Genomic DNA, 16,063 nt, shown 5'->3' with positions numbered 1-16,063 from the left:
TATTGTTCTACATGGAAAAATCAAGATATCCCCTGAAAATAAGATCTAGTGCATCTTTGAGAGGAAAAAATTAATATAAGACACTGTCTTATTTTCAGGGAAATAGGGTAGTAATATATGAGTACGCTTAATAAGTCCCTTTATAAAATAATAATAGCTACTCTATATTTAAGCCTATTGTGTGCTTGGCACTGCTTAAGGCCTCCATATATTATAATTAATTCTGACAATCTCCCAGGATAATATTTTCTCCATTTTATAGTTGAGGAAATCAAGGCTTGAAGAGTTTAGGTGAATATCCAGCATCTCAAGGCTCATAAATGACTTAAGGCTTCATGGTGTCAAAGCCCACTTCCTATTACATAGTTGATAGAAAAGTGGTCTTCGTTTTATATATTGGAATATTCCAATACAGGATCAGTATGATACTTGATCTTTAACAAATTTTATAGCATTTTTGAAGTAATCACTTTACTATTTTTAGTTTTATTATGTTTCCCTTTACATGCCCTTTACTAATCTTTCTCACATGTATTATTTTTAGATTCCCAAATACCATAAGACTTGAATCTTAAAAATGTCTTGAAAAGATCTCAACTCTTATATCAACTCTTTAATGTTTACAGTAAATTTAGTAGGAAAGACACAAATTTATTTATTTGCAATTACTTTATCATAGTCATATTGTAGTATCCTAGCTTAACATGAGGGACTCCATCTTGTTTCAAACTGCCTTTAACCCCTGCTAGAAGTTATCCCCCTTCTCCTCTTTCTTCTCCCAGGTCTCCCAACAAGACCTTGATGCTTCCACGATGTCTCCAAACTCTGTCTGTCCAATAAGCAAAAAATGTGTACTTCTTTGTAAAAACCTTGGATTAGCACCTGCAGCTGTCCTATACCCCTAACCCTACCCTGCCAACCTGAAAAGAATGTCCCTCCCCTTGAACCAGCCCCCTATTTTGGAGCTATAAAAAGTTTGACATTTCACTGCTCTGAATCAAGAGATGTTCCAGGCACTTGCATAATCTAAGTCCAGCTGTTTAATAAAGGCTTTCATTATTAATATAGTGGTGTCATTGATGTCACCCATTTACGATGATACTTGTAATTACTTTAGAGAATCATGTTCCTAAAATGATACTTAAACTAGTATTCAGTTTTACCAAACTAAAATTTCTTTAATTTTGCTCCTTTCTTCATTTGAATTAGGAGACGGCCCTTAGAAAGGTAAAGCTAGGAAAACTGGCTGAGTTACTTCTATCAAATCCTATTTATGAAATGTTGATCACTCAAAGAAGCAGAGCTTTCCTGTTACCCTTGTTCTACTAATGGTTCAGCACGTGGATTTTGAGATGAGGAATGGAGAAAGCAGGTGCCTTTCTGGAGCCAATTTAATAAAGTCAGTTTAGAAGGAGAAGAACACAATCATTGCTATCTCTACAGCTCCCTAGCCTGTTGAGTTTTACATGTGAAAACTTTCATCCAATTCCTTGGTTTTGAGGAAACCTGTGCTGTAAGTACTATGGAACTCAAGTACACACGTTCAATCACTGTACGGGTGCTCGAGATAAGCACAAATTGCTGGAAGGTTATGTATTGGAGCAACTCATTAGGTAGAAGAACAAAACCTAACTCAACCTGATGAGAACAGGTGGCGTCATGAAAAAGATAGCATTTGCTGTGAATGTAAAGTTAGAGCTAGAATGAAGTGAAAATTCAGGGTCAGGGGAAGAAGGTGGCCTATTAGGAAATAGCATTTTGAAATCCCTAAAAGTGAAATATGGATTTTGTGAATCTGAAAGTAGTAAGATGTGATGAGAGATTATTGATAAAGGGTATGAGACAAGAGAGGTAGACAAGGACCAGAGGATTAAGGGCCTTGTAGACCACGCAGAGGACTAAGCATCTTCGACTACAAGTAACTCAGAGGGCATGACCTACAAAATTCCAAAACGCTGTGGCACCCAGAACAAGAGACTAAACATTTAATTAAGGCTTTTTAGTGCTAATGAGCTTCTGAATTAGCAATACTAAGCAAGATTCACAAGGACTTCAAAGGAATCAAGCCGCCTTCCTTAAGCAGCAGATTTTACCAGGTTCCTTTTCTGTTGCTTTTTGCCTTGCCAAACCTAAGCTTCCTGGATTCCTCTATCCTTTACATGACTTAAAAATTCACTGCATAAATAATTGAGGAGAACGGACTGGAACAATCTAAAGAACTATTGTTTAGTGACATGCTCATTTACTTTATTAAAAGAAATGTTTAATAAAGACGATTACAGTACTAAATATAGACGGTGAACTTAGAAATATGCAGTTAATTAGTGTGTTAGGAATATGGATAACAGTAATAATTGAAAGAGTTCCTTAATTTAACATGCAGCTAGTATTGAGATTGGGCTAATCAGTGATATCCCATTGATGAAAACTGGTTGAGTTGAGATGAGTAAGATTGCCTATATCTTAAAATGATGCACATCACTACATCATTTGATTTAATAGCATTGCTAACGGTTTATTTAAGTTTTCTTTTCTCAAGTTACTGATAAATTGCATTTTAAGTATCTATGATCTTTATGTGAAGTCATGTTTTTATAGGCAATGATTTATTTCACCAGCAATAAAATGTAGTATGCAGTTTAGGGTTTATAAATTTGTCTTCAAATTGTACATGATGGTACCAGTTAATGTTTATTTTTCCTTCCAGATATATCTCATTCATTCAATTAGCACAATGCGTTCCCTCTGGTGCTGAAATCTGGCTGTTTTCCCCTAGAAAAATTAAAGAGCAAATCCATATATGTTGAAAAGATGTATAAAGTATTTTAAACAGGAACACCTTCTACTGCATTTATTCCCTTGTCCTCTCACATCTCTTCTTCAGACTTTAAAAAGTATGCATTTTCCGTTCTGGAGTTTGGATATATGAGATTCTTCAAGAATTATCTGTACACTGGCCAAATACTTGCATTTGCAAACTACATGCAGGCATGGTAATCACCCACTTCCCTAATGGGTCACATGTCCTCTCCTAATGAAGGTCTTTCTTTGTTTTTCCCCCAAACCACCATTTTGGGCAGCTAATACAGATGTCATATCATTCCATAGTTCCATCACATCAAGCAGTATTGTAGAATTTCTACCACAATCAGTTTCAAAGCATTCTCTTCCACCTTTACCTCCTTGTTATCAGCTCCCTTTACCCTCCGCCCCCCCCCACTGTATGCCCCAAGAATCCTTATTCAAATTTCTGTCTCTATAGGCTCATCAATCCTAGGTTTCATATATCAGAAAAACATTTAATCAAAATTCAGGAGGGTTACTCCCCAATGACAAAATACAACTGAAATAAACCCCAATATGAAAGAAATAAAAAAACAGGACATGTTAAAAACCAGATTAGGCCCAACATGCATCAGAACAACTGGCAAGGTTGTAACTGTTCAAGTCAGGTGTATCATTTTGATCTCCTATACTAATCTCTCCAATGCTCTCTGTTTAGATTCTTCCCATCCGTCTATTATGAAGAGAGGGAAATCACCAGATGCTTATTTTGTGTATAGATCTCACAAATGTATCTTGGATGTACATTGTCATCCACAGCCTCTGCACACGAGAATTTTCTTTGGGCTCTCAGGGCCATGCATATAAAATTCGATTCAGCATTCTTTTTCTTTCAGATTTCATTACATTTTTAGTTACCCTAAAATTAGCCAGAGTGAAAGATTTAAGGGCACAATCTTTCAGGTTGTCACATAAGCACAAGACTTTTAAACATAATTTGCAAAGAGTTAGGCCCAACTAAGTTAGAGGGAAGCTCTTACATGAGCTAAACTTCACTTATGACACCAATTGCAAATTTAAGGGATTCCCCAAACCAGTCTTTGGTTCTATTATTGGTTAAAGCAACTCACATAACTCATTCAAAACTATTGTTCTCACAATTATGGTATGTTACAGGAAAGAACCAAGTTCAAATCGACAAAGGAAAGAGTGAGATAACATAAAACAAAGTCTGGAGGGTACAAACATGCAGCTTTCATTGTCCATAGGACACCTACCTTCCAGTCTAAATGTATGGTAACACAAGCAGAATACTGCCAACCAAACAGGATCACTTGAGTTTTTGTCACCAAGATATTTATTGGGTCTTCATGACATGTACATGACTTATGGATGATTGATTGATTGGCCACGTGGTTGAATTCAATCTGTATGTCAATTAATATACATGGCCCCAAACCTCCACCTTAATTGTATGGTTTGTCCAAGCTTATCCTAAAATGATTATTGAAGCTAATCCCACCCTGTGAGCTGGTATGTCCAGTTCTCATCTTTAAAAAAGAAAAACACTCCCAGAAGAAGAAAGAAAACCAAAACTCCATTTGGGGTTAAACAAACTATTTATTATACAAGAAATTCCACAATCATAAACTCACTTAATACCTCCATACCTTGTATGGGAGAATGAACATGATTAATCACCAGGAACAAAAATTCTTGTCATTACAAACTTAATAAAGCAAAACCATCTAGCATTGTCCTCAAGTAATGTTTGCATCACAAAAGAGTGTGTTTTTTGTTGATGTACCTGCTTAGGAGACAACAGGCCCTGGAAGAGATTTTCTATGTGCTTTAATTGTGGTTCCCCTTGGCCTTCTGATCATTGTCCAATCCATCTTGGCCATTTTCAGCAAATCAAACATGCTGGTCTTTGGGGTTTTCCAGTTGCTTTTCCCTTCTCTTCTTCTCATAGTTAGCTCAGATTTATCCTTCAGATTTCAACTTAAATTCACATTCTCAGGATAGCTTTTTCTGACCTTTAGGAGACAATGTGCTCTGTTTTATGTATGATGGTTCATATTTTTTCTTTAAAGCATATACCGTAATTTGCTACCACCAATTTAAAATCACGTGATCAGATACTTTAATTACAAATGACAAAAACTAACAGATTGCATAGTTGACTGTGGCACGGTAGTTGTTGTACCTTGGGATCTAAAGAGACAACATGGAAACCAGGGCATCTGTAGTGGCTTTGGGTTACAGAAACAAGAACAAAGCAAATAGAAATCTATTCTCCCTCTCACTTATATATAACGTATGCCTGACATATCTCGGTTTTATTCTTCCCTATTTCAAATTTAAATCTTCATCTAATGGGCATCAATGTGCCAGAGGTTTCTGGGTTCTTTCCCACTGCTTGCAGGTTAAAAACACCACCAGCAGCAGCAACGACAAACAGAGGTGACATCTTAGCAAGACAAACCATGGAGCTATAATGTGGCTAAAAAGAAAAAAAGGTAGTACTTTGGTGCACGTGTGGAAGAAACACGGCTACTCCTTTAGTTAGTGATTGGAGACTATTATTAGAAAAAATAGATGTCTATGGAATAGTTCATGATATAGACATACTTAGGAGACAGTCATTACCTGTATGTAATTATTGGTTTAATAGCCATATATGATAGGGCTATGTGCTTTGATACTTTTCCAATCCATCTTAATATTATAAGGAAAAAAAATGTGTTGTACGACTCGCCACTTCATTGTATTACCTAGTGTAGTGTGTGAATCATGAAAGGGAATTGACATTGGTTTACTGATTGATTAAATGAATGGATGGGTAAAAAGAAAAACGTTTTGATCAGTGGGAAGAAGTTAAATAGTGAGGTAACATCTTATTTGACGAGGTAAATTTCATAGTTTAGTAAAAATAGAGATCTCTGTCCGGTATTGTGTGTATGTACATGTGCACATGCTTGTATACACATATATTTTGGGGTTCATTTACTTGAGGATTTTGATTTTTACTTTATGTAATCAAGTAATGAAACTCACATGGAGAAAAAAATGTTAATACTTGCTATATTTCCAGTGAGCTTGACCTGCTGGAATCAAACTGCTATGTGTTTAGATAGTTTAGAGCCAGGGAAGCTGGGGGAAGGAAACCTGATACTGGCAGTGAGAAACTGACCAGCAAAACAACCCCAAAGAGAACTAGACAGATAGTAGCTAAAAAGTGGCCAATAAAACATTCAGAGCTGACTAATGGTTCAGGTTGTGGTAAAAGGACTATAAAAGGTAAACCCACCAAGCAGGCAGGACATTCATCTCTCTCCTGAGCTCCTCACTTGAAACTCTGTCAAGTGTACCAAAACGCGCCTGATGAACCTCTATTCTTTTACTTTCAGTAAAACTTCCCCAGGCTTTGCTGAAGGCTGTGTCTTTTCTCTCAGGAAGATTAAGAACCACGGATTAGAACCATCCTGGAAGCCATTGTAGCATCTTTGGTGCCGTGACTTGGATACTTTCTCTTGTCATCTGGTTAAGAAAGTCCTTTCCACTGTAAGCTACTGGACTCATACAAAAGTTTTTTCTTTGCTATGCCTGCACTAACCTCTGACTTGCAACTCACTTTTCCTTCTCCCACACTCCTTTTCTCTCTTTTTGCATGTTTCAACAGGCAACTGCTTTCTTCCCCAGAACTCTTCCCAGTTGCAACCAGCATCCTGAAGCCTGGAGCACCGCGGGCCCCAGGTGGGGTACATCCACCATGTGCTCTCCATAGTGCTAGGCTCACTGTGATCCAGGGAAGAAGCTTACTGGGTGCTGCTGAGGGGTGTGGAGGCTGGCCAGGGGGGACCTTGGGATAGAACAGGTGCTGTGTGGCTACTAAGACCACAAGGCCAGCAGATGGGTTCTCTGTTTCCGTTGAGTAGATTGTCAATGGTCAAATAGCATGGACCCAAACTAGTTCTGCAGAGGACTTTGCTGCTGGAAGAAGGCAGACAACCATCCCTCTTATACATGCAGCCCCAAAGTATCCCAATCCCACAGTCTCTCAGAAATATTTGCAGTTGGCTGAGCAGCTGGCATGACCCTGTACCTGCTCCAGTTCATACAACATCCAACAATGGAGACTCCACACACACCCCTGAGCATGTTTAATCCTGCATTCCTATATGTGGGTGTGTGTGTGTGGATCCACACTTAGATTTTTATTTCCTTAGCTTAATGAGGAGGTCACTGTTGCTAGAATCCCACTGGGACAAGAACCCTGTATGCTAGAGCCTCCAGTGCCCATAGCATAGACAGTAGTGTGGCAGCACAAAACACACCTGCTCCTGGCCTCCTGTCTGCTTCAAGTTGATGGCCAGTAATGGCCTGAGCCTGGTGCATGTGCCCAGCATAAGGAGCTCTTTAGTCCCAAAGTGGTTCCAACTGAGGTTGTTCCCCAGGACAGAAATTGAGGATCGTACTCCTAGTACAGAAAGCATGCTGCATGTGTGCTTTCCAAAAATCTATTTTAACCTACCCCTTACATTTGAGTTTTTACGTATTCTTTATGGATTGCAAATATTCCATTCCTCCTCCCCCACAGAGAAGAATTAATAGGGGCAGCCAGATACTATAGATTTTAACCTTAGTAGTATGAAGGAACAAAATAATATCAAAATCATCTTAGTTGAATTTTTTGTGATATAAAAATTCATTTATTCAATCCAAATTATATAACTAGTGAACAAAATAGACAATAATGCTTGCCTCATGGAATTCTAGCTGAATTTTATGTCACTCCCTAGCTAGGTAACCTCCCTGGGAGCATAGACTTGGATTTCCCTCCACTAGAGTTAAAGAAGGCACCTATCTGATGGGTTGCAGGGCAAAATGGTTAGCTAAGCAAGACTAACTCCATCCATAAAATTCAGGGCTATTCATTGGGGACACCTAGATAGAACCCCCATGGGACTAAGCCCAGGAGCTGGGGGAGGAGACATGAGGATGCCCAATCCTTCTCACTTTCTCTCCACTAAACTCTTAAAGGTGAGGCGCCATCCCTCTGTGCCCAGAGATTCACCGTTGAGATGCATCTCGAAGAGTCAGTATAACTGCCTTCCTCAAACTCTGCAAAAGAAACAGCTCATGTTCTTTTGTATTAGAGCCTGGACACAGCATAAACTAGGATATGGGGATGTTTGGCCCAAAATGGCAGCCTCAGTTAAAATTTATAAACTTGGCCCAATCATGCCAGTGGTAATAAACGGTCCCCAAAATTTAAAGCCAGGAAAAATTAAATAGTGAATTCATAGGCCAGGGACACCAATGTACATTATCTACATCTGTCAGAACCTCTGTCTCTACTATGCTCTGTTTTCCCTGTACCCTAACCCTCTAGCAAAAGCCTCCACCTATCGATATTATGTTCCTTTCAATAGATAAGTCAACCTAATAGCCCAGCCAGTGTCCAAGTTCCCTTCTCCACGTAAGAGCTAAATAGAATCAAAACCTAGTTGGGAAAAATTACTACTATTTGCAGTCAGACCCTCCCACACGGGGAAAGATTAAACATTATAAAAGCAACCCATCAGTTCATTGACAGAATGCAGATGCAGAACCAGACGGCACACTAGTCAGGTCCACATCTGTTCCAGGGGTAGAGCCCAACTGGAATGATAACACCCTTGCAGGGAAGTGGTTCAGAGACCACATGCTACTATACTGAATAAACGAAAGACCTGTAGAACTGGATCAGTCAATTAAGCAAAGCAGCCATTGACCAAAGGATAAACGATCATCTCACTACCTTTGGGAGCATTTCAGAGAGAGCTTATTAAAATAGATCAGCCGAGATCTGGCAGTACCTAAGGGAGAATTGATCCTGAAGGACTGAGTCCTGGTGTGGGCCCTGATCTTAGGAGGAAACTACAAAGTCAAGGGCTAGTCAAGGAACACCCCTCAGTGATATTTTAAAGTTGATCTCCTCGGTGTTTTGTAATTAAGATAACGAAGAGAAGAAAAAACTCCAAAAGAAAGAGAAGAAAAAGAATTAAAAGCAGGCTCAAATGAAAGCCGCACTTTGAAACACTGATCCACCTCATCTTAAGCCTGCTCTGAGCCCCATGAACTGTCACACTTACAGGAAACCTGGCCACTGGAGGAGAGATTGTCTCAGTTAGTGAAAGGCACCTAGCATCCCAGGCTGTTATTTGCAAAAGGCTCAGCCACTGAGAGAGGAATTTCCCCAATGGAGATTTTACCCTTGTGTCAGAGCCTCAGACCTTGACGGTCTTGCCGTCAAGGGGCCCTAACCCAGCAGTTCTCAACCTGTGGGTCACAACCCCTTTGGGGGTCGAATAACCCTTTGACAGGGGTCACCCAATTCATCACAGTGGCAAAATTGCAGTTGTGAAGTTTCAACAAAAATAATGTTATGGTTGGGGTGGTCACCACCACAGGAGGAACTGTAGTGAAGGGTCGCAGCATTAGCAAGGTTGAGAACCACTGCCCTAACCTATAGCCAGCTTCCCAAGAAAATGTCATTGAAGGGGCAGAGCCAAAGGCAACCCTGGCTGTAACAGGTAGGAGCATTGATTTTGGTGGTCCATGTGCATGTCACTATCTGGAAAGTGCTTGGACCATTACCACCCGAGACACCTCTTTAAAGTGTGGGTTCCTGGAGGCAGTGCACCGTCCAAAGAAAGGAACATCAGTACGCTACAGAGCACACCGAAGGGAAAGGACGAAGTCACACTTGGTCAGAGGATGGCAGATAGGGATACCAGGGAAGCTGTGATTAATAGAAGTCCCCTCTGACCCCTCCAGAGTGTAATGGCCCACTGGTCCCCTCCTTTTAGACCAAAAACATTAAGCCCTTCTACACTATGGAGGAAGTTAAATGGATAGAACAGCCGGGATAGGCCAGGGAACCACACAGGTGGTACCAATTAAATGAGCTCACCTTCCACCGATACTGCAGGGGAGAATACTTAAAGCCTTACATGACTCATGCCACCTGGGGAAAATATAAGCTATCTCAAGTCTGCAGGAATAGGACTCCATAATACCATTAGCCAAGGTGGTTGTCATTGCTCCCTTTGTGCCCCAGAACCTCCTCCTTTACTCCACCTGCCCCAGTGATGCAGAATTTATCTGAGAAGACTGGCAAGTAGATTTTATCCAAATGCCTTTGTGCCACTGGAAAAAGGATCTCTTATCTTCCAAGACAACTTTACAGGATGGGTTGCGGTACTCCCTCCATAGGCAGAAAAGGCACAGGAGGTCTCTGGGCTTTCTTACAAGACTTAATCCTCAGATTTGGCCTCCCCAGAGCCCTGGCCCAGCATTTACCTCCCATGTTAGCCCAAACGTCAGCCAAGAAAGTATCACCTTCACACTGCTTGGAGACCCCAAAACTCTGGCAAGGTTTAAAGGGTCATACAAACCCTGAAAAGTACTTTATACCAAGATAAAGCATTGGTCTTGGATAAAGTCCTTCCCCTAGCCTTACTGATAATGAGCACCTGTCCCGCAAGCAGCTCAAACCAACCCCTTTTGATACTGTCTCATCGACACATCCCCTGTCCTATGCTGTAGTTGTGATGAAGAAACTGATCAAGTGGCTACGTTTTCCACTTCCCCAGCCAAGTATCAAAAGCTGCTGCAGGAAAGGGCCACAAACCTCTTCACCTTTGTATGCACATGGAACCCACGTCTTCATAAGACCATGAAAGGATAGTCACCCAGATCCCAACTAACTTAAATGCGGAAGAGTCCCTTTTCTGTTTTACTTTTAAGCCCCAAACAGCCAGAATGCCCAAATGGATCCACAGACACCAGCAACCTAGAGGAAGAGGCCCCCTCAGCAGAGGAGTTTACATCACACACCACCTGCACCTGGGCCAGGGAACCACGACGCTGGAATACCTTTCAAGTAAGAGAGGTGATCCTCCACCCCAGCCCACCCCCACCGCACAGAACTATTTTATACTTCCTGTCTCTCCCTTTCTGGTCTGGAAGGTGCTCCCTTAGATTTAAAAAAAAAAAAAAAAAAGAGCTGTAGTTGAAAAAGCACCTTTTCTTCCCTGGATACCACAACTTACCCATCTTTAGCCCTCATAATTTTCCTCTTGCCTAGCTCCGATTAAGCTCTGAACGGTCATGAAAATCTGATGTTATGCCATAATCATGGCAGCAGCCCCAGGTCCTGAAAAATCAAGAGATTTAAACCCCTCTGATGCCACTGGATGTCAAGTCTGAACCAAGGACAAACCACCCTCCCTGGACAGATTGCGAGAGAGTAGGCCCAAAATGCCGTGCTGCTTCAGCTCAGGAGGAAGTCGTGCCAGAGGATCACCAGCTGAATTCCCCAGATGAGTTGTGATACCAATCTCGTGTGGGAAAGGAGTCAGCACAACAAAATGAGTTATGCAGATCTAATTTAAACCCAGGGAACCTAGCTGAGAGTTGTTAGATCAGGCTCACACTAAATATGCTCCTCCTCTTTGGAGATAGAAACATCATCTTTCCCATTTAGAACAGTGCCCATGCCAAAACACACACGCAATGTTTTGTGTGTGTGTTAGTCTAGGGACTTTAGAGAAACAAATCCACAGAAACTCATGTATAAGAGAGAGTTTTATATAAAGGTTAAGTACACACCAAGAAAACATCCCAACCCAGTGCTGCCCAAGCCCACAAGTCCAACATTAACCCATTAATCCATAGGTCCAACACCGATCCACAAAGTCCTCCTCCATCTCACAAAACAGATGCAATGACACCGACTGCAGGAGGAAAGCCAAGTCAGTGAAAGTATAAGCATCTCAGCGTTGGCAGGGGTCTCCACACAGCTGCTCCGGCACCCAGGGCTGCATCGGGGTAGGTCTATGTAGCTTCTCCTCAGGGATGTCTTGCAGGAAATGGGCCTTGCTGGCTAAAACAGGGAACTGCTAAGGCAGCTGCATCCTGGTCCGACCATCAGAAAGCAAGAGACCCGAGAACTAGAAAGGCGAGGCTCACTGAGCCATTTATCCCTCCACCCTTCAATTAACCCCACATGTGTTTATCAGCCAGGTTGGCACAATAAACTAACAACCTCAGTGTGCTTACATCACAGTTTAGGCAACATTGACCTAGCCAGTATCCGGATGGGGATCAAGATCTTCCTGATGCTGTGACTGCCTCCCAGTAAGTCATTTCCTACTGGATTGATATAAATGTATTTCAGGTACCTAACTTTTATATTGTCAGGTTAGTCTTGCACCCTGTTCACTTTCTAAGATTCAATTCTCAGGTAATGGTAAAATTTAACAATAAATTTTCCAAATGAGATAAGATGCATTACATACATAGGGGTGGAATTGCTGGGTCGTAGGGTAATTCTGTTTATTGTCTTAAAAAAACCATTATACTTCCCACAGTGGTTACACAAGAAGGATCTTATTTCTCCATATCCTTTCCAACAGTTGGTTTCTTTCTTTATTTTTTAATCATAGCCATCTCAGTAGGAGAATTGTCCATGATTTTTATTTGCATCTTGTTGATGATTAAGGAAGGAGCCCTGGGGGTGTATGATTATGCACTGGGCTGCTAACTGCCAGTTCAGCAGTTTGAATCCACCAGGCAGGCACTCCTCCGGAGTAAAACAGGGCATTCTATTTCTTTAAAGGATTACAGTCTCAAAAATTTACCGTGGCAGTTCTACCTGTCCTATAGGCTCCCCATGCATCAGAATTGACTCAGTGGCAGTGAGTTTGTTTTTGGTTTTGGTGACTAATGATATGGACTCTTTTTGGTTTTTATTTCTCCATGTGTTTATTATCATTTGTATTTCTTCTTTGGTAAAATGCCCATGTATTTACCTCAAATAACTGAAATCAGGTACGCAAATAAAGGGTGCACTACTATTTATAAAAGCATTATTAACAATAAACTTAAGATAAAAACAGCTTAACTGCTCATCAATAAATGAATGCATAATAAGTGATGTATACAAAAATGACTATAAAGAGAGATTAAGTCCAAATACATACTATGGCATGGATGAATCCTGAAGATATTGTGTTGAATGGAATAACTGAGTCACAAAATGACAAATACACATTTTGTCATTTATATGCACTATTTAGTGCAGACAATTAGATAGAAAAACAAAATTATTAGTGCTTACAAGATTAGAAGATACAGTAAAATAAGAGCGGTTACTCTGGAAACCCTGAACATCTGCTAATAGTGGTGAAAAATTGGAAATGAATTGTGGTCATTCCTCCATATAATGAACATGATTCCCACGCAGAAGCAACTCCACAGCCATCCAGTCAGTTTCGACTCACAGGGACCCGTGCAGTTCCCGGGACTGCAAATCTGCAGGAGCAGTTACCTTCCTCTTACTCCCGGGAGCAGCTGGTGTGTTCCAACCACTGACCTTGTGATTAGAGCCCTAGGCCTTGCCACCAGAACCCCTTAATTACTATGATTAAAACTGCTGATTAAAATGTTGAAATCGAAATGTTTCTATTAAAAGGAAACAAACCCCAACTAAAAAAGAAGAAGAAAGATGTAAATGGATAGAGAAAGAAGCATCCAATCAGAAGAGACAGCAAATTAAGAACGACTTGGATCGGACTTCATAATGGAAAGGGAGGGCAAAGGGAAGGTGGGGGATAAATGGGGAGGCTAATTTCTTATTGAGCACCTGCTATGCATCAAAATCGGCTAGACATTATACACATGGCGACTAGCTAATCATCATTTCAACTCAATAGAGCATCTCTTAGGAAGAAGTTTAAGATGGCGATGACATCCTAGAGCACACGAATCACTTGGTGGTAAATGAATCAATGCTCTAATTTTAAAGAGCTGGATCAAGAGTTGAATGCAATTCTACTTGATATCACATTATTTCTTTGGCTACCTCTTATGGAAGAAATAAATTGGATAAAAGGAAGCCCCCACCCCCAAACTCCTAAGAAGTCACCAAAGAGAGCTTCATAGAGACATTTCCAAATTAAACTAAAAAAATGTGGATTCACCATTTGTATCATACATTGCTCCAAAGTGCATAACTATTTAGACAGAATGATTCCATGTATTAGACACAATATACTAGAAGATGTGTGATAAATTGGAACAGGTACATCTTATGTAAAATGTATCATTTTATGCTGGAAGGTTTTGCCTTACAAATAGCTGTATGATTGAGTCACTCACATAAAATCAAAGACTTTAAATTGGGGAATCTCAATGGCTCTCAGGTCTCTTATGAAACAAAACATCCATGTGACCACATCCCTCTTCTATTAATTCATATGTGGTAAAAAAAACAAACAAAACAAAAACCTTGCGTGGAACACGCCTATTCTGAAAAATATAGTGATATCCCTCTTGATATAATTAGATGTTACTATACAGTGAATCTAGTCTCTGCATATCCTGTTGTAATAAAGTAGCCTAATATTATGCATAATAATTACTAGGCCAACATCTAAATGCATGCTTCTTCATAACCACCCAAACCTAGATACTTCTTTTACTATTTTGAAAATTGAATATAATTATTCTTTTTATTCTACCTTCTGATTCTCCAAGTCTTTTTATTTTATGATCTCCTTTGGCTCTCACATTCAAATAGAGAGTCTTTCTTTGATTCTCCTCCCTTCACCCCTGGCCATTTCTTAGTGCTTTAAAAATAGCTATTTGGAAGTCACATGCTGCTTAAATGACAGACCCACACTTACTTTTAACTAGGTTAGAAATGCATCCAGAGGAGAGTTGGCTCAGACTGTGTTGAAATCTTGTCTTTTGCCAGATTGCAAGAACCACAGTCCTGGCTGGAGATGTAACCCTAAATGTGCCTGACACTGTTACTTGCCTATTCAATATTTATGATCCTTCTTACTCTACTGAGTGACTCCAGTTTGCTCAAACATAGAGCATGTCTAGGTCAAACATCCATCTCCCAGACAATCTTAAATTTAGCGATACTAGGTCAGGAATATAAAGATGCAGTACATGTTTTACTCAAGATGTATGTATGGGTTATGATAAGAGTTGAATGAGCCCCTAATAAAACTATTAAAAATAAATAAAATAAATAAATTTCATTATAAAAAAAAAGTTGCCCTTGCCCAGAACAGTAACTTATTTTCTACTTACAGTGAAGGTTAAGTAACTTACTAACTGGTTTGTTTTCCTGTATCCTCCAAAATAATCCTTTTCTGTCATACTTTTCCTTACTCCTTTCCAGCATCAGTCAAGTCCATAGTGTTCTCTCCTCTCATTTCTCACGATTGTCTCAAAAGCAGATGTGATATTAGTCACTAGTTGGTGAAGGATTAAAATTAAAAAAAAAAAAAAGCATTAATTGAAGTGCCCTGGTTGGTTCACATGGTGAATGTGTTTGGCTACTAATAAAGTTGAGGGTTCAACTCCACTGAGTGGTTCCTTTTAAAATGTTCCAGCAATACGAGTATACACCTGAATAAGCCATTGGAAGCCCTATGGAGCACAGTTCTATCTGACACCCATAAGGACACTATGGATGGGAATCAACTGGGCAGCAACTAGAAATACCCTCACTAGGCGTGGTGGTGAAAGGATACCACCCTGAATTTCAGGAAATCAATATCCCCTTGTTCTATTCAAATGACTGGTTCTTGTTCTATGTACAGGGTCCATGAAAGCAATTAAGTCTTCTGGACTTCCCATTCTTCCCAGTGTTGCCCATAGATTGTTGTGACCCATGAATTCAAATACTTTTACATAGTCAATAAACGTAAGTGAATATCTTTCTGGTATTCTCTGCTTTCCGCTAAGATCCACCTGATATCAGACATATCTCTTATCTAATCTGACTGGAATTTCCGCCAACTTCCTGTAAAAGTATGGCTGCAACCATTTTAAAATTATCTTCAGTAAAATTTTACTGGCATGTGATATTAGTGATTAGTTGTTTGATTATCTCCCTAATTGGTTGGGCCTTTCTTTGCAATGAGCACAAATACACAGCTCTTCTTTTCAAGTCTTCCAAATTTTTTGGCATACACAAGTTAGTACGTCCAGCACTGAATGACTCTTGAAACTTTTCCATTGATATTTCATCAATTCTTGGAACCTTATTTTTCTTTGCATTATCTTCAGTGGAGTTTGGATTTGGGCCTTCAAGATCATGATCCTTGGTTGATATTGCCTCCAGAAGTCTATGAACACCGGTTTTTGTTACAAAGATTCTGTGTGTTACTTCCACCATCTCTTAAGACTACCTGTAGCATTCCGTAAGTCA

This window comes from Echinops telfairi, unplaced genomic scaffold, assembly GCF_000313985.2.
Source record: "Echinops telfairi isolate 266 unplaced genomic scaffold, ASM31398v2 ScPeMD7_7475;HRSCAF=8513, whole genome shotgun sequence".
Classification (NCBI taxonomy): domain Eukaryota; kingdom Metazoa; phylum Chordata; class Mammalia; order Afrosoricida; family Tenrecidae; genus Echinops; species Echinops telfairi.
This window is presented reverse-complemented; position numbering follows the sequence as displayed.